We start from the raw sequence: 19,311 nt of genomic DNA, 5'->3' as shown, positions 1-19,311 counted from the left end.
AGAGCTCAGTATCAGCCGCATACATGTATAGTATCAGCCTTACTTTGTGTCTTTCGATGAAGTTGCTCAGGGGAAGCAAGTAGATAATGAAGAGAAGGGTTGATCGTTGGGGACCCCAGATGTGGTTGTGTGGCGAGAGTGAAGAGAAGCCATTGCTGTATTCGGATGGGCAAAATTGTAAGAAATTGATCAATGTTTATATTTTTTTGTTATTTTCTTGAGGAACCTAATGCTGTTCCACATCTGTAATGCTGTTCCATAACCATCTGATAGGTGGCACTAGAGCAACACGGCTAGGTGACGATCCCTGTGGCTCATTCCTCCATCTGTCTGTTGGGAACTTGGTGCTCATTTCTCATTGCCCATTCCTGGTCACTGCTTACTGCTCTGCACCTGGCCTCAAGTCTCCGCCCTGTGCCAGCCTTCGCTCTGTGCCCAGCCTATGCCCTGTGCCCAGCTTCCGCCCTGTGCCCAGCCTCTGCCCTGTGCCCAGCCCCGCACTGTGCCCAGCCTCCGCTCTGTGCCCAGCTTCTGCCCTGTGCCCAGCCTCTGCCCTGAGCCCAGCCTCCGCTCATTGTCCTCCGCACCGTGCCCAGCCTCCGTGCTGTGCCCAGCCTCCGTGCTGTGCCCAGTCTCCGCCCTGTGCCCAAACTCTGCCCTGTGCCCAGCCTCCGCGCTGTGCCCAGCCTCTGCCCTGTGCCAGCCTCTGCCCTGTGCCAGTCTCCACGCTGTGCAAGCCTCTGTCGTGCCAGCCTCTGCCCCGTGCCAGTCTCCGCGCTGTGCCAGGCTGAGCCCTGTGCCAGCCTCTGCCCCGTGCCAGCCTCTGATGTGCCCAGCCTCTGCCCTGTGCCAGCCTCCACCCTGTGCCAATCTCCGCGCTGTGCCAGCCTGATCCCTGTGCCATCCTCTGCCCTGTGCCAGTCTCCGCACTGTGCCAGCCTCTGCTGTGCCAGCCTCTGCTGTGCCCAGCCTCTGCCCTGTGCCAGCCTCCACCCTATGCCAGTCTCCACTCTGTGCCCAGCCTCTGCCCTGTGCTAGCCTCTGCCCTGTGCCCAGCCTCAGCCAAATGCCAGCCTCCGCTCTGTGCCCAGCCTCTGCCCTGTGCCAGCCTCTACCCTGTGCCCAGCCTCCGCCCTGTGCCCAGCCTCCGCTCATTGTCCTCCGCACTGTGCCCAGCCTCCGTGCTGTGCCCAGTCTCCGCCCTGTGCCCAACCTCTGCCCTGTGCCCAGCCTCCGCGCTGTGCCCAGCCTCAGCCCTGTGCCAGCCTCTGCCTGTGCCAGCCTCCGCTCTGTGTCCAGCCTCTGCCCTGTTCCAGCCTCCGCTCTGTGCCCAACCTCTGCCCTGTGCCAGCCTCTTCCCTGTGCCCAGCCTCCCTGCTGTGCCCAGCCTCTGCCCTGTGCCCATCCTCCATGCTGTGCCCAGCCTCTGCCTGATGCCAGCCTCCATGCTGTGCCAGCCTCTGCGCTGTGCCAGCCTCCCCGCCATGCCCAGTCTCCACCCTGTGCCCAGCCTCTGCGCTGTGCCCAGCCTCAGCCCTGTGTCCAGCCTCTGCCCTGTTCCAGCCTCCGCTCTGTGCCCAACCTCTGCCCTGTGCCAGCCTCTTCCCTGTGCCCAGCCTCCATGCTGTGCCCAGCCTCTGCCCTGTGCCCAGCCTCCATGCTGTGCCAGCCTCTGCGCTGTGCCAGCCTCTGCTCTGTGTCTGGTTTCCACTCGCCAGTCGATGTCAGGGCTGTATTTGCAAACTTGTCATAAAAAGAATCATGGGTGGTACAACACATTGCTGATTTGGCACTGTGCTTTGCAGCCACCTGTTCAACCCTGGCCATGGATAAAATTGTTCTCCGATAAACCTGAGAGCAGATGACAGAAAGCCCGACTATCAATAGCCGCTCACCTCTGATGGTGTCAACTGTTGAACTCTCTGTCACCAACTCTAACGGTCCTTTGCTACTCTCCTCTATCAAATTCCTTTTATGGGGTTCTATCTAATTACAGAACCTTGTTTGCGTAACGTTGGGAAAGCGAATACACAACAAGGCCCCGGTGAAGTTTGTTCTGTTGTACGTGAGCTGGTGATTTGCCGAGTTCTTTTATTTACCTTAGTTTCCGTCCATTTGTGCCAATTACCAGCCCTGCAGCCCATTAATGTCCATTAGTGAACAGACAGAGGTCTACAACGGAAGCAGGACCCATGACGCACATACTCCAACTATTCATCTCTGACTGCGTATTTATAAACATTGTCAGGATTGTATGCTGCACCTGATATTCCCTTAAACTATTTCAATGCTGTCAAACTCAGACCAATTTGTGTTTCAGCAATTATTTAAAGTAACCTCAGCGCCAAAGTTATTCCTTTCCTTTGCATGCAGAAACCGAGCGCAGGCAGCGGAAAGAGCATGCGGCAAACCTGTCCCACCCACCCTTTCCCTCAACCACTGTCTGCCCCATCTGTGGCAGAATGTAATTCTTGTATTGGACTGTTCAGTCACCTAAGAACTCATTTTTAGAGTGGAAGCAAATTGAAATAGTTACAGGTAAAGTTGAAAGATCTAGGTGCTTTGCTAGGCTTGAGGATCATGGCCAATCACTGCTTGGCAGCAATCATCAACGCACATCGAATGGTGAACTGTAACCACAAGACTGGGGGAATGAACAGATCCTGAGTCTGTCTAGTTCTACTCACTGAGTCACCAGGAGCCATTCAAGCCCTGGAGGCAGTTCAGAGAGGAACCACAAGACTGATCTCTGGGGTCTGAGGAATTGAGTTACCAGGAAAGACTGGGCTTTCCAGCCTTGCGAGGAGGTGCCTGAAGAGGCCGTTATAAAGGTACATCAGGTAGTAGGTGCTATAGAAAAGGTAGATCAGGGTCACTGTTACAAACCAAACCCTGACAGTCGGACAAGGAGACACAGGTTCAAACTTTTAAAGAACAAATTTAGGACAGATGTCAGAGAACTCTTTTTCACATGATTGCTTGGAAAGGGTAGGTTAGTGGGGTTGAAAATCTGAAAGCCATTTAGGAAGCAATTGGATGCCACGAGAGGGGGATTGTGGAGTGTTTCTGGATGATGCGTATGTTGTGTCCTTACACACTACAGCAAATCAACACGAGGCACATACTGCAGACAAGGTTACTCTGTGACCTAACCTTTATTCACAGGACCAAGAAGTCACCCTGCGTGGAACCTCCCTTTATATACCTGGGTGACCAGGTGAGGAGTGTCTCCCACAAGTTCACCCCCTGTGGTCAAGGTGTACATTTCTCAGGTGTATACAGTGTACAGTGTTGTTACATAAAGGTTACAGTTATGTGAGGTTACAAACATGACATCACCTCCCCCCAACGTCTTTGGGTCAAAGATTGAGTCTTTCAGGCAGTCGACGCGCTCTTGTGGAGCGCCGCAGTTGGGGCTCTGGTTGTTGAGCCTTGGCATGTGTCTTTGTCACCTGTGGTGATTCCGGCCTGTCCGGGCTGACCGCAGGGACTGTGCATGCTGCGGAATGTTCTTGTTGCTCGTTCACTGGCGGTGGAATACCATCTCATGATTTTCCTCAGGTTCCTCAGTGTCCATGCTGAACCTTTTTTTAACTTGGTCCAGATGCTTGCGGCATATCTGCCCATTGTTGAGTCTGACCACTATGACTCTATTCCCCTTTTTACCAATTACAGTACCCTCGAGCCACTTGGGCCCCACAGCGTGATTAAGAACAAAAAGAGGGTCAGCGATTTCTATCCATCGCCCCTTTGAGTTACGGTCGTGGCATTCATTTTGGGACTGGCGCTTGCCCTCAACAATGTCTGACAAGACTGGGTGAATGAGGGACAGCCGAGATTTTAGTGTACATTTCATGAGTAGTTCCGCTGGCGGGACTCCTGTGAGTGAGTGCGGTCGGGACCTGTAGACCAGCAGGAGGCGCAATAGACAGTATTGAAGGGAGGGTCCTTGAATCCGGAGCATGCCTTGCTTTATGATTTGGACCGCACGTTCCGCCTGGCCATTGGAGGCCGGCTTGAACGGTGCTGTCCTGACATGTTTGATGCCATTACCTGACATGAACTCCCGGAATTCATAGCTAGTGAAACACAGGCCGTTGGCGCTAACTAGGATGTCCGCCAAGCCATGGGTCACAAAGACCACACGCAGACGCTCCACTGTGGTGGATGTCGTGCACAAATTCAATATGATGCACTCGATCCATTTCGAGTACGCATCAACCACAATGAGGAACATTTTTCCCATGAACGGCCCGCGTAGTCTATGTGAATACGTGGCCATGGCCTGGTGGGCCAGGGCCACGGGCTGAGTGGGGCCTCCCTGTGGGCATTGCCCAGCTAGGCACATGTCGTGCACCTGCGAACCCAGTGTTCCAGGTCTGCATCAATTCCTGGCCACCACACATGTGACCGGGCAATGGCCTTCATCAGCACGATGCCTGGGTGCTCGATGTGGAGTTCCCTGATGAATGCTTCCCTACCCCTCTGGGGCATGACTACCCGGCTGCCCCATAGTAGGCAGTCGGCTTGGATGGAGAGTTCATCCATCCATCTGTGAAACGGTCTGACCTCTTCAGGGCATGCTCCATGTGCGGGCGCCCAAACCCCAGTCAGGACACATTTCTTAATCAGGGATAGGAGGGGTTTTGATCTGGTGGGCTGTGATGGGGGAGCCTGCACTGTCAAAGGCATCGACAGCCATGAACTCAGTGGTGGCCAGTGGAAACCTGCTGAGCGCGTCAGCGCAATTTTCGGTGCCTGGCCAGTGCCGTATGGTGTAGTCATACGCAGCCAGCGTGAGAGCCCATCACTGTATGCGAGCTGACGCATTGGCATTGACAGCTTTGCTGTCGGACAACAGGGATGTTAACAGCTTGTGGTCCGTTTCAAACTCGAACCTTCTGCCAAAAAGGTACTGGTGCATCTTTTTCGCCCCGTAGACACATGCGAGTGGCTCCTTTTCAACCATCCCATACCCATTTTCTGCTTGGGAGAGCGACCTGGCGGCATAAGCCACAGGTTAGAGTTGGCCCTCATCATTAGAAACATAGAAACATAGAAACATAAAAAATAGGTGCAGGAGTAGGCCATTCGGCCCTTCTAGCCTGCACCGCCATTCAATGAGTTCATGGCTGAACATGCAACTTCAGTACCCGCTTCCTGCTTTCTCGCCATAACCCTTAATCCCCCTAGTAGTAAGGACTTCATCTAACTCCCTTTTGAATATATTTAGTGAATTGGCCTCAACAACTTTCTGTGGTAGAGAATTCCACAGTTCACCACTCTCTGGGTGAAGAAGTTTCTCCTCATCTCAGTCCTAAATGGCTTACCCCTTATCCTTAGACTATGACCCCTGGTTCTGGACTTCCCCAACATTGGGAACATTCTTCCTGCATCTAACCTGTCTAAACCCATCAGAATTTTAAACGTTTCTATGAGACCCCTCTCATTCTTCTGAACTCCAGTGAATACAAGCCCAGTTGATCCAGTCTTTCTTGATATGTCAGTCCCGCTATCCCGGGAATCAGTCTGGTGAACCTTCGCTGCACTCCCTCAATAGCAAGGATGTCCTTCCTCAAGTTAGGAGACCAAAACTGTACACAATACTCCAGGTGTGGCCTCACCAAGGCCCTGTACAACTGCAGCAACACCTCCCTGTCCCTGTACTCAAATCCCCTCGCTATGAAGGCCAACATGCCATTTGCTTTCCTAACCGCCTGCTGTACCTGCATGCCAACCTTCAATGACTGATGTACCATGACACCCAGGTCTCGTTGCACCTCCCCTTTTCCTAATCTGTCACCATTCAGATAATAGTCTGCCTCTCTGTTTTTAAGAGGATAACCTCACATTTATCCACATTATACTTCAACTGCAATGCATTTGCCCACTCACCTAACCTATCGAAGTCACTCTGCACCTCATAGCATCCTCCTCGCAGCTCACACTGCCACCCAAATTAGTGTCATCCGCAAATTTGGAGATACTACATTTAATCCCCTCGTCTAAATCATTAATGTACAGTGTAAACAGCTGGGACCCCAGCACAGAACCTAGCGGTACCCCACTAGTCATTGCCTGCCATTCTGAAAAGCACCCATTTACTCCTACTCTTTGCTTCCTGTCTGACAACCAGTTCTCAATCCACGTCAGCACACTACCCCCAATCCCATGTGCTTTAACTTTGCACATTAATCTCTTGTGTGGGACCTTGTCGAAAGCCTTCTGAAAGTCCAAATATACCACATCAACTGGTTCTCCCTTGTCCACTCTACTGGAAACATCCTCAAAAAATTCAAGAAGATTTGTCAAGCATGATTTCCCTTTCACAAATCCATGCTAACTTGGACCTATCATGTCACCTCTTTCCAAATGCGCTGCTATGACATCCTTAATAATTGATTCCATCATTTTACCCACTACCGATGTCAGGCTGACCGGTCTATAATTCCCTGTTTTCTCTCTCCCTCCTTTTTTAAAAAGTGGGGTTACATTGGCTACCCTCCACTCCATAGAAACTGATCCAGAGTCTATGGAATGTTGGAAAATGACTGTCAATGCATCCGCTATTTCCAAGGCCACCTCCTTAAGTACTCTGGGATGCAGACCATCAGGCCCTGGGGATTTATCGGCCTTCAATCCCATCAGTTTCCCCAACACAATTTCCCGACTAATAAGGATTTCCCTCAGTTCCTCCTTCTTACTAGACCCTCTGACCCCTTTTATATCCGGAAGGTTGTTTGTGTCCTCCTTAGTGAATACCGAACCAAAGTACTTGTTCAATTGGTCTGCCATTTCTTTGTTCCCAGTTATGACTGCCCCTGATTCTGACTGCAGGGGACCTACGTTTGTCTTTACTAACCTTTTTCTCTTTACATATCTATAGAAGCTTTTGCAGTCCATTTTAATGTTCCCTGCAAGCTTCCTCTCGTACTCTATTTTCCCTGCCCTAATCAAACCCTTTGTCCTCCTCTGCTGAGTTCTAAATTTCTCCCAGTCCCCAGGTTCGCTGCCATTTCTGGCCCATTTGTATGCCACTTCCTTGGCTTTAATACTATCCCTGATTTCCCTCGATAGCCACGGTTGAGCCACCTTCCCTTTTTTATTTTTACGCCAGACAGGAATGTACAATTGTTGTAGTTCATCCATGCACTCTCTAAATGTCTGCCATTGCCCATCCACAGTCAACCCCTTAAGTATCATTCGCCAATCTATCCTAGCCAATTCACGCCTCATACCTTCAAAGTTTCCCTTCTTTAAGTTCTGGACCATGGTCTCTGAATTAACTGTTTCATTCTCCATCCTAATGCAGAATTCCACCATATTATGGTCACTCTTCCCCAAGGGGCCTCGCACAACGAGATTGCTAATTAATCCTCTCTCATTACACAACACCCAGTCTAAGATGGCCTCCCCCCAGTTGGTTCCTCGACATATTGGTCTAGAAAACCATCCCTTATGCACTCTAGGAAATCCTCCTCCACCGTATTGCTTCCAGTTTGGCTAGCCCAATCTATGTGCATATTAAAGTCACCCATTATAACTGCTGCACCTTTATTGCATGCACCCCTAATTTCCTGTTTGATGCCCTCCCCAACATCACTACTACTGTTTGGAGGTCTGTACACAACTCCCACTAACGGTTTTTGCCCTTTGGTGTTCTGCAGCTCTACCCATATAGATTCCACATCATCCAAGCTAATGTCTTTCCTAACTATTGCATTAATCTCCTCTTTAACCAGCAATGCTACCCCACCTCCTTTTCCTTTTATTCTATCCTTCCTGAATGTTGAATACCCCTGGATGTTGAGTTCCCAGCCCTGATCATCCTGGAACCACGTCTCCGTAATCCCAATCACATCATATTTGTTAACATCTATTTGCACAGTTAATTCATTCACCTTATTACAGATACTCCTTGCATTAAGACACAAAGCCTTTAGGCTTGTTTTTTTAACACCCTTTGTCCTTTTAGAATTTTGCTGCACAGTGGCCCTTTTTGTTCTGCTGCAACACGCACCCAACCCCATAGGATGATGCATCGCATGTCAAAACCAATTTCTTACAGGGCTCGTACAGGGTCAATAACTTATTCGAACAAAGCAGGTTCCGCGCCCGATTGAAAGCCCGTTCCTGACAGTCCCCCCCAAAACTAATCGCAACCCTTACGCAGGAGCACGTGTAGCGGCTCCAGCAATGTACTTAAATTCAGTAAAAAGTTCCCGAAATTGTTCCAATAGTCCCAGAAATGAACGCAACTCTGATGCGTTGCCGAGCCTGGGCGCACGACGGATTGCCTCCGTTTTGGATTCGATGGGCCGGATCCCGTCTGCGGCAATCCTCCTGCCCAAAAACGCGACCTCTGGGGCCAAAAACACACACTTGGACTTCTTTAGTCGCAGGCCTACCCGGTCCAGTCGGCGTAGCACCTCCTCCAGATTGTGGAGGTGTTTCTCAGTGTCTCGACCCGTGATGAGGATGTCGTCCTGAAATATGATTGTTACGGGGATGGATTTTAGCAGGCTTTCCATATTCCTCTGAAATATAGCGGCTGCTGAACGAATGCCAAATGGACACCTGTTGTAGACAAACAGCCCCTTGTGCGCGGTGATGGTGGTCAGTAGCTTGGATTCTTCGGCCAGTTCCTGGGTCATGTAGGCCGAAGTGAGGTCCAATTTGGTGAACAGCTTGCCGCCTGCCAGCGTGGCAAAAAGATCCTCCGCTCTCGGAAGTGGGTATTGGTCCTGAAGGGACATTTGGTCACAGATCCTGACTGAGCCATCCGTTTTTAGAACGGAGACGATGGGGCTTGCCCAGTCGCTGAATTCAATGGACGAAATTATGTCTTCTCTTAGCAACCTGTCCAACTCACTCTCAATTTTCTCCCGCATCACATACGGCACAGCTCTGACTTTGTGGTGCGCTGGTGTGGTGTCCAGGATGTTGCGTATCCTTACTTTGGTGCCTTTGAAAGTCCCGACGCCAGGTTGAAATAATGACTCGAACTTTAGTAGAACCTGTGAGCATGAACTTCGTTCCACAGATGAAATGGCGTGCACATCACCCCATTTCCAGTTCATCTCGGCTAGCCAGCTCCTCCCCAAAAGCGCGGGACCATTTCCCGGGACAATCCAGAGTGGCATCCAGTTCTGAGATCCATTATGTGTGACCACCAACATTGCACTGCCTAGCACTGGGATGATCTCTTTGGTGTACGTCTGTAATTGCGTATCAATGCATTCGAGTTTGGGTCTGCTAGCTCTGAGTGGCCAGTTTCTCGAATTGTTGGGCACTCATAAGTGACTGGCTGGCTCCTGTGTCCAGCGCCATGCGTACCGGGATGTCGTTTAATAGTACTCTCATCATCATAGGTGGCGTTTTTGTGTATGAGCTGTGGATGTTTGCCACCTGAACCCGCTGAACTTCAGTGTCCATTGCTGTGTCCCAGGCATACCCCTGCCTTGCAGACCCCTCTTCTGGTTCATCCACTTTGTAAACAAGCCTCGCTGCAGGCTTCCTGCACATCCTGGCTAAATGTCAACTCAAGTTACAATTTCTGCAGATGAATTGTTGAAACCGGCAGGTCTTCGCAGCATGTTTGCCCCCGTACCTCCAGCATGAGCTGAGATTGTTGTGAATAAAAGAGCTGTTACCAGGCATTCCTCTCTGATTGTCTCTTTGATTACTCTTGAGCACTCTGTTTATGGGTGTTCAATAGTCCCATAGAAACATAGAAAATAGGTGCAGGAGTAGGCCATTCAGACCTTCGAACCGGCACCGCCATTCAATGAGTTCATGGCTGAACATGCAACTTTAGTACCCCATTCCTGCTTTCTCGCCATTCCCCTTGATTCCTCTAGTAGTAAGGACTACATTTAACTCCTTTTTGAATATATTTAGTGAATTGGCCTCAATAACTTCCTGTGGTAGGGAATTCCACAAGTTCACCACTCTCTGGGTGAAGAAGTTTCTCCTCATTTCGGTCCTAAATGGCTTATCCCTTATCCTTAGACTGTGACCCCTGATTCTGGACTTCCCCAACATTGGGAACATTCTTCCTGCATCTAACCTGTCTAAACCCGTCAGAATTTTAGACGTTTCTATGAGATCCCTTCTCATTCTTCTGAACTCCAGTGAATACAAGCCCAGTTGATCCAGTCTTTCTTCATATGTCAGTCCCGCCATCCCGGGAATCAGTCTGGTGAACCTTCGCTGCACTCCCTCAATAGCAAGAACGTCCTTCCTCAAGTTAGGAGACCAAAACTGTACAAAATACTCCAGGTGTGGCCTCACCAAGGCCCTATACAACTGTAGTAACACCTCCCTGCACCTGTACTCAAATCCCCTCGCTATGAAGGCCAACATGCCATTTGCTTTCTTAACCGCCTGCTGTACCTGCATGCCAACCTTCAATGACTGATATACCATGACACCCAGGTCTCGTTGCACCTCCCCTTTTCCTAATCTGTCACCATTCAGATAATAGTCTGTCTCTCTGTTTTTACCACCAAAGTGGATAACCTCACATTTATCCACATTATTCTTCATCTGCCATGCATTTGCCCACTCACCTAACCTATCGAAGTCACTCTGCAGCCTCATAGCATCCTCCTCGCAGCTCACACTGCCACCCAACTTAGGGCATCCGCAAATTTAGAGATACTACATTTAATCCCCTCGTCTAAATCATTAATGTACAATGTAAACAGCTGGGGCCCCAGCACAGAACCTTGCGGTACCCCACTAGTCACTGCCTGCCATTCTGAAAAGTACCCATTTACTCCTACTCTTTGCTTCCTGTCTGACAACCAGTTCTCAATCCACACTACCCCCAATCCCATGTGCTTTAACTTTGCACACTAATCTCTTGTGCGGGACCTTGTCGAAAGCCTTCTGAAAGTCCAAATACACCACATCAACTGGTTCTCCCTTGTCCACTCTACTGTAAACATCCTCAAAAAATTCCAGAAGATTTGTCAAGCATGATTTCCCTTTCACAAATCCATGCTGACTTGGACCTATCATGTCACCTCTTTCCAAGTGCGCTGCTATGACATCCTTAATAATTGATTCCATCAATTTCCCCACTACTGATGTCAGGCTGACCGGTCTATAATTCCCTGCTTTCTCTCTCCCTCCTTTTTTAAAAAGTGGGGTTACATTGGCTACCCTTCACTCCATAGAAACTGATCCAGAGTCTATGGAATGTTGGAAAATGACTGTCAATGCATCCGCTATTTCCAAGGCCACCTCCTTAAGTACTCTGGGATGCAGACCATCAGGCCCTGGGGATTTATCGGCCTTCAATCCCATCAGTTTCCCCAACACAATTTCCCGACTAATAAGGATTTCCCTCAGTTCCTCCTTCTTACTAGACCCTCTGACCCCTTTTATATCCGGAAGGTTGTTTGTGTCCTCCTTAGTGAATACCGAACCAAAGTACTTGTTCAATTGGTCTGCCATTTCTTTGTTCCCAGTTATGACTGCCCCTGATTCTGACTGCAGGGGACCTACGTTTGTCTTTACTAACCTTTTTCTCTTTACATATCTATAGAAGCTTTTGCAGTCCATTTTAATGTTTCCTGCAAGCTTCCTCTCGTACTCTATTTTCCCTGCCCTAATCAAACCCTTTGTCCTCCTCTGCTGAGTTCTAAATTTCTCCCAGTCCCCGGGTTCGCTGCCATTTCTGGCCAATTTGTATGCCATTTCCTTGGCTTTAATACTATCCCTGATTTCCCTCGATAGCCACGGTTGAGCCACCTTCCCTTTTTTATTTTTACGCCAGACAGGAATGTACAATTGTTGTAGTTCATCCATGCGCTCTCTAAATGTCTGCCATTGCCCATCCACAGTCAACCCCTTAAGTATCATTCGCCAATCTATCCTAGCCAATTCACGCCTCATACCTTCAAAGTTTCCCTTCTTTAAGTTCTGGACCATGGTCTCTGAATTAACTGTTTCATTCTCCATCCTAATGCAGAATTCCACCATATTATGGTCACTCTTCCCCAAGGGGCCTCGCACAACGAGATTGCTAATTAATCCTCTCTCATTACACAACACCCAGTCTAAGATGGCCTTCCCCCTAGTTGGTTCCTCGACATATTGGTCTAGAAAACCATCCCTTATGCACTCCAGGAAATCCTCCTCCACCGTATTGTTTCCAGTTTGGTTAGCCCAATCTATATACATATTAAAGTCACCCATGATAACTGCTGCACCTTTATTGCAAGCACCCCTAATTTCCTGTTTGATGCCCTCCCCAACATCACTACTACTGTTTAGAGGTCTGTACACAACTCCCACTTCCTTGGTATTCCGTAACTCCACCCATACCGATTCCACATCATCCAAGCTAATGTCTTTCCTTACAATTGCATTAATTTCCTCTTTAACCAGCAATGCCACCCCGCCTCCTTTTCCTTTCTGTCTATCCTTCCTAAATGTTGAATAGCCTTGGATGTTGAGTTCCCAGCCTTGGTCATGCTGGAGCCATGTCTCCGTGATGCCAACCACATCGTATCCGTTAACTGTTATCTGCACAGTTAATTCATCCACCTTATTCCGAATACTCCTCGCATTGAGGCACAGAGACGTATTGTCCCTTGTGATGGTGTAAATGTCCGTTCAACCTGCCATTGTCTCTGTTGCGGGCCCACCCTAGAGTCTGTTACTGCCTGGTTGGTGTCGAATTGCCCTTGCCTGCCTGTGGGGTTCTGAGTTGCGTTTACCATGTTAACTCCCTGCTCCATCGCCACGTTGGGAGCAGAGTTGCGCGTGTATATGATCTTGGTTTCCTCCTCCCCCGCCATGAAGGTTTGAGCCATCAACGCCGCTGCTTCCAAGGTCAAGTCCTTGGTCTCAATTAGCTTTCTGAAAATCCCGGCATGACCGATGCGCTCAATGAAGAAATCCCATAACATCTCCCCCCTACACGCGTCTGTGAACTTACAGAGGCTGGCCAAGCGGCGAAGGTCCGCAATGAAGTCCGGTATGCTCTGCCCTTCGCGACATCGGTGCGTACAGAATCGGTGTCGGGCCATGTGTATTCTACTCGCCGGTTTGAGGTGCTCACCGATCAGTTTGCTGAGCTCCTCGAAGGTCTTGTCCGCCGGCTTCTCAGGTGCGAGCAGGTCTTTCATCAGCGCGTATGTCTTAGGTCCACAGCTGGTCAGTAGATGCGCCTTCGTTTGTCGGCCGCTGCCACTCCCAGCCAGTCCTTCTGCTGGGACAAAGCTCTGCTGGAGCCTCTCAACGAAATCGTCCCAGTCCTCACCAACACAGTACCATTCCTCCGTGCTACTGGTGGCCATTCTCTTGAGTCGTTAATTCCCGTTTTTCAACGCCAAATGTTGTGCCCTTACACACTACAGCAAATCAACACGCGTCACATATTGGAGACAAGGTTACTCTGTGACCTGTACCTTTATTCACAGGACCAAGAAGTCATCCTGCGTGGGACCTCTCTTTATATACCTGGATGACCAGGTGAGGAGTGTCTCCCACAAGTTCACCCCCTGTGGTCAAGGTGTGCGTTTCTCAGGTGTATACAGTGTACAGTGTTGTTACATAAAGGTTACAGTTATGTGAGGTTACAAACATGGCAGCGTTAGCCAAGATGACCTGAATTGCTTTCCTCATGATGTGGTGACATCCACACACTCAAATTTCCAGGAGGACAATGGATCATGATCAGAAAGAGGGAATCTTTGCTGGTTTATTTTCTAACCCAGCAATACAGAGGTCAATTGAAGCCATTGCCATCAGTTTGGTTCGCAGTTGCTGAACCTGAAGAAGTGTTTGGCACTGGGAGCGGATCAGAACTCTGGCATTAACAGTGGAGTGGTGCTCTGGGAGTGGAGTGACACTCCGGGTGTGGAGTGGAGCGAGGTTGCGGGAGTGGAGTGAGGCTCCGGGAGTGGAGTGAGGCTCCGGGAGTGGAGTGACGCTCAGGGAGTGGAGTGGAGTGATGCTCCGGGTGTGAAGTGAGGCTCTGGGTGTGGAGTGGAGTGGGGCTCCGGGTGTGGAATGGAGTGACGCTCAGGGAGTGGAGTTGAGTGAGGCTGCGGGAGTGGAGTGGGGCTCTGGGAGTAGAGTGGAGCTCTGGGAGTGGAGTTCTGGGAGTGGAGCTGAGTGAGGCTGCGGGAGTGGAGTGGAACTCTGGGAGTCGAGTGGAGCTCCAGGAGTGGAGCTCCGGGAGTGGAGTGGAGTGGGGCTCCGGGATTGGAGTGGCGTGACGCTCAGAGAGTGGAGTGGATTGAGGCTGCAGGAGTAGAGTGGGGCTCTGGGAGTGGAGCTCCAGAAGTGGAATTCCGGGAGTGGAGTGGAGTGGGGCTCCGGGAGTGGAGTGGAGTGGGGCTCCGGGAGTGGGGTTCCGGGAGTGGAGTGGATTGAGGCTGCAGGAGTGGAGTGGATTGAGGCTGCAGGAGTGGAGTGGGGCTCTGGGAGTAGAGTGGGGTTCCGTGAGTGGAGCTCCAGGAGTGGAACTCCAGGAGTGGAGTGGAGTGGGGCTCCGGGAGTGGAGTGGAGTGGAGCTCCAGGAGTGGAACTCCGGGAGTGGAGTGGAGTAGGGCTCCGGGAGTGGGGCTCCGGGAGTGAAGTGGAGTGGGGCTCCGGGAGTGGAACTCCGGGAGTGGAGTGGAGTGGGGCTCTGGGAGTGGAGTGGAGTGGGGCTCTGGGAGTGGGGCTCCGGGAGTGGAGTGGAGTGGGGCTCCGGGAGTGGGGCTCCAGGAGTGGGACTCCGGGAGTGGGGCTCCAGGAGTGGGGCTCCGGGAGTGGAGTGGAGTAGGGCTCCGGGAGTGGGGCTCCAGGAGTGGAGTGGAGTGGGGCTCCCGGAGTGGAGTGGAGTGGGGCTCTGGGAGTGGAGTGGAGTGGGGCTCCTGGAGTGGGGCTCCGGGAGTGGAGTGGAGTGGGGCTCCGGGAGTGGGGCTCCGGGAGTGGAGTGGAGTGGGGCTCCGGGAGTGGGGCTCCGGGAGTGGAGTGGAGTGGAGCTCCGGGAGTGGAACTCCGGGAGTGGAGTGGAGTAGGGCTCCGGGAGTGGGGCTCCGGGAGTGGAGTGGAGAGACGCTCAGGGAGTGGAGTGGAGTGAGGCTGTGGGAGTGAACTGGGGCTCTGGGAGTGGAATGCGGTAGGCCTTTGGCAGTGGAGCGGAGTTTGCCTATGAGAGTGGGGTGGCATGTCTGGAGTGGATTGGGACTCTGAGATTAGTGTGGGGTGTTGCAATAGAGTGTCCTCGGCCAGTATCCATTTGTACAACTGATGACCCAGCTTTTCCATCTAACCCAGATTACGGGCACTGTGATTATATGATGAGTGACATTTTTAAAGGGGATTTTTAGTTGTATAAATCCCAACAGTTTGTGTAGTGAAGAGTGTGGGAGGAGGGAGCACAAAACTCAGATAATGAAATTCCACCTTGAGACAGGGAGGCATCGAAAAATCTTAAAACAGCGTCACTGGCGATTTTCTGTAGATTTTTATAAAGTTTTGATCACTTGCTCTGAAGGAGGGGAAACTTCAAAAAGCGAAAATAGGAACCTATCAAACTTAAGGCTTGTGATTCGGCTTCATCACAAACCCTTGAGTCAGATTTCCAGAAATAACTGACTGTATTCAGTGTCAGCCCAAAGGATATCCATTTAAAGGAGGGGCCAGCACCCTCTTCTTAAAGCTAGAAGCCAGCCTTCAGCCATTCGATTCACTCCACGTGATATCAGGAAACGGCTGAGTGCACTGGAAACAGCAAAGGCTATGGCCCCCGACAACATCCCGGCTGTCGTGTTGAAGACTTGTGCCCCAGAACTAGCCGCGCCTCTAGCCAAGCTGTTCCTGTACAGCGATAACACTGGCACCTATCCGACAGTGTGGAAAACTGCCCAGGCATCTCCTGTCCATAAAAAGCAGGACAAATCCAATCCGGTCAATTACCACCCCATCAATTTACTCTCAATCATCAGCAAAGTGATGGAAGGTGTCATCGACAGTGCTATCGAGCAGCACTTGCTCACCAATAACCTACTCACCGATGCTCAGTTTGGGTTTCACCTGGACCACTCAGCTCCAGACCTCATTACAGCCTTGGTCAAACATGGACAAAGGTGAGGTGAGGTGTGAGTGCCCTCGACATCAAGGCTGCATTTGACTGAGTGTGGCATCAAAGAGCTCTAGTAAAACTGAAGTCAATGGGAATCAGGGAGAAAATTCTCTACTGACTGGAGTCATACCTAGCACAAAGGAAGATGGCTGTGGTGGTTGGAAGTCAATCATCACAGTCTCAGAACATCGCTGCAGGAGTTTCTCAGCTCAGGGCAGTGTCTTAGGCCCAACCACCTTCAGTTGCTTCATCAATGACCTTCCCTCCATCATAAGGTCAGAAGTGGGGATGTTCGCTAATGACTTCACGGTGTTCAGTGCCATTTGCAACTCCTGCAGGGTTACGGATCTAGAGTTGGTAAGTGGGATTAGACTGGATAACCTCTTGCTGGCTGGCGCAGATACGATGGTAAGTACTTCAGGGAATCTAAGATGATTAGAGTGGTCTCCTGAACTAGTTTTGATCGCCTGGATGGGTCGGAGAAGAATTTTCCCAGATTTTTTACCCCAATTGGCCTCGGTTTTTATCTTGTTTTTGGTCTCTCCCAGGAGATCACAAGGCTCCTGGTGGGGTAGAGTGTAAAATGTTGTGATACATGGGGTATCGCAGTTGTGTGGGGCGGACTAGTTGGACCGGATGCTCGTTACCTGTCCACCATTGTTCATTGTTCATAGGTTTATTTGTAACCTTCAGGGCCGTGTGGCTCTTTGTCGGCCTGCGCTGTAAATTTCTATGTTTCTATGTTTAAGAGCAGGTCAGAGGCTGGGTATTCTGCGGCAATGATCTCACCTCCCGACTCCCCAAAGCCTTTCCACCATCTACAAGGCACAAGTCAGGAGTGTGATGCAATACTCTCCACTTGCCTGGATGAGTGCAGCTCCAACAACACTCAAGAAGCTCGACACCATCCAGGACAAAGCAGCCGCTTGATCGGCTCCCCATCCACCACCTTAAACATTCACTCCCTCCACCACCGGCGCACCGTGGCTGCAGTGTATACCATCTACAAGATGCACTGCAGCAACTCGCCAAGGCTTCTTCGGCAGCACCTCCCAAACCCACGACCTCTACCACCTAGAAGGACAAGGGCAGCAGGCGCATGGGAGTGCCATCATCTCCAAGTACCCCTCCAAGTCACACAACATCCTGACTTGGACGTATATCACCATTCCTTCATCATCGTTGGGTCAAAATCCTGGAACTCCATCCCTAACAGCACTGTGGGAGCATCTTCACAACACGGACTGCAGCAATTCAAGAAGGCGGCTCACTACCACCTTCTCAAGGGCAGTTAGGGATGAGAAATAAATGCTGGCCTTGCCCACATCCCATGAATGAATAAATTCCCCCTGGCCGCACAAATGGTAAGCCATGAGGTGTTAGGGCATAACTGTGAATCAAATGTTTTTGCGAGGTGTGAGTATCTGATCGTAAACGGCTGTCTGAGGTTTGATGAGGTGTCAAGCACTCCTGCTACAGGATAAGGAAACTGAGTGAATCACCCTGTTCTAGTATGTTTCTTCGCAACAGAGCTAGGCCGAGGCCTGGGAGCATGCCACTTGCCCACTCACTTGACCAAGAACACGGCCCAGCACAGGGCAACCTGAGAGTGAGGTGTAGCCACTCAATCTCAATCCTCCCTCCTTAAACAAGAAGCAGAGACTCCCTCGCTGGAAGGGGTGCACATGTGGCTATTGGGTGAGGACAATATCAGGCTAAATGCATGGCATCCATGGTCAAACCTCCGGTCAACACATGATCTAGGCCCACACAAGAAGACTGGCCACTTGGGTGACCAGCGTTGGTGGGACTTGACTCTAGCAAGTCAACTGAGTGGGGCTGCTGCCTTTTGAATCAGATCACATTGCTCAGATGTGGTCCTGGGGTACTTGGATGTGGGACTCAAATGGGGTTGACAACACCTCTGACAGCACCTCCCAAACCCATGACCTCTACCACCTAGAAGGTCAAGGGAAGCAGACACATGGGAACATCATCCAAGTTCTCTTCCAAGTCACACACCATCCGGGCTTGGAAATATATCGCAGTTCATTCATCGTCGTTAGGTCACAATCCTGGAACTCCCTCCCTAGCAGCAGTGTGGGAGCACCTTCACCACACGGACTGCAGCCGCTCAAGAAGGCGGCTTACCACCTTCTCGAGGGGCAATTAGGGATGGGCAATAAATGCCGGCCTTGCCAGCGACGCCCACATCCCGTGAACAAATTTTTTAAAAGCTGGAGAAAATGGAATAGTCTGGAGCCTCCATCAGTGATAGTGGGGCTCAAACTTTTACTTGTGTATTAAAAGGAAAATCCGATCAATGCGACCTCCTCCCGTACGCTGCACTCCGCTGGCTGTGACAAAGTGCTGGAAATTTAATTTGTTGAATTTACAGCCCTGAGATGTTTGTAAATACTCTCCTTTTGCCTGAAACATTAAAATATTAGATTTGAACAAATTACATTTCCTAAAGGATCAGTAACGTTCAGATAATATCAGCCATTGGAACCTGCTGCTTCTCGTGAAAGATATTTTCAATTTACAACTTCCCATGGTGGCTCAGTGAGTAGCTGCACTTCCCAGTGTGCTACTAAAAGACTTATATTTCTACAGCGACATTCACCACCTCAGGACGTCCCAAATTGCTTCTTGCAATGTAGGAAAAGTGACAGTCAATTTGCGCTCAGCAAGTTCCCACAAACAACCATGCAATGATTACCCGATAATCTGTTTTTAGGTATTGGTTGAGGCATAAATATTGGCCAGGGCACCAGGGAGAACTCCCCGCTCTTCTTCCAATAGTGCCTTGTGATGTTTTGCGTCCACCTGAGAGAGCAGATGTGACTTGTGTTTAACATCTCATCGGAAAAATAGATCTCCCTCAGTACTGCACTGGGAGTGGCACCCTGGATTATGTATTCAAGTCTCTTGGGTGAGTCTTGAGCCCACAGCCTTCCGACTCAGAGGCGAGAGTGCTACCCACTGAGCCCTGGCTGACTCCTAAACTTTAGTGAGGAGGCCACCATGGAAGACCTACCCCTGCCGGTCGGCCAGGCTGTCAGTCCGGCTACTGTTGGGCGGCAGTCTGCGCTTATTTACTTAAATGGGGCCTGACCGTTGAGATCGTCCAGGAGTTTGTCCAAGGCCAAAAGGGCCTGCAGCATGATTGAAAAAGAAGCTCTGGCATGCGTTTACGGGGTAAAAAAAATGCACCA

The sequence above is a fragment of the Pristiophorus japonicus genome, chromosome 11 (assembly GCF_044704955.1).
Source record: "Pristiophorus japonicus isolate sPriJap1 chromosome 11, sPriJap1.hap1, whole genome shotgun sequence".
Lineage (NCBI taxonomy): Eukaryota > Metazoa > Chordata > Chondrichthyes > Pristiophoridae > Pristiophorus > Pristiophorus japonicus.
This window is presented reverse-complemented; position numbering follows the sequence as displayed.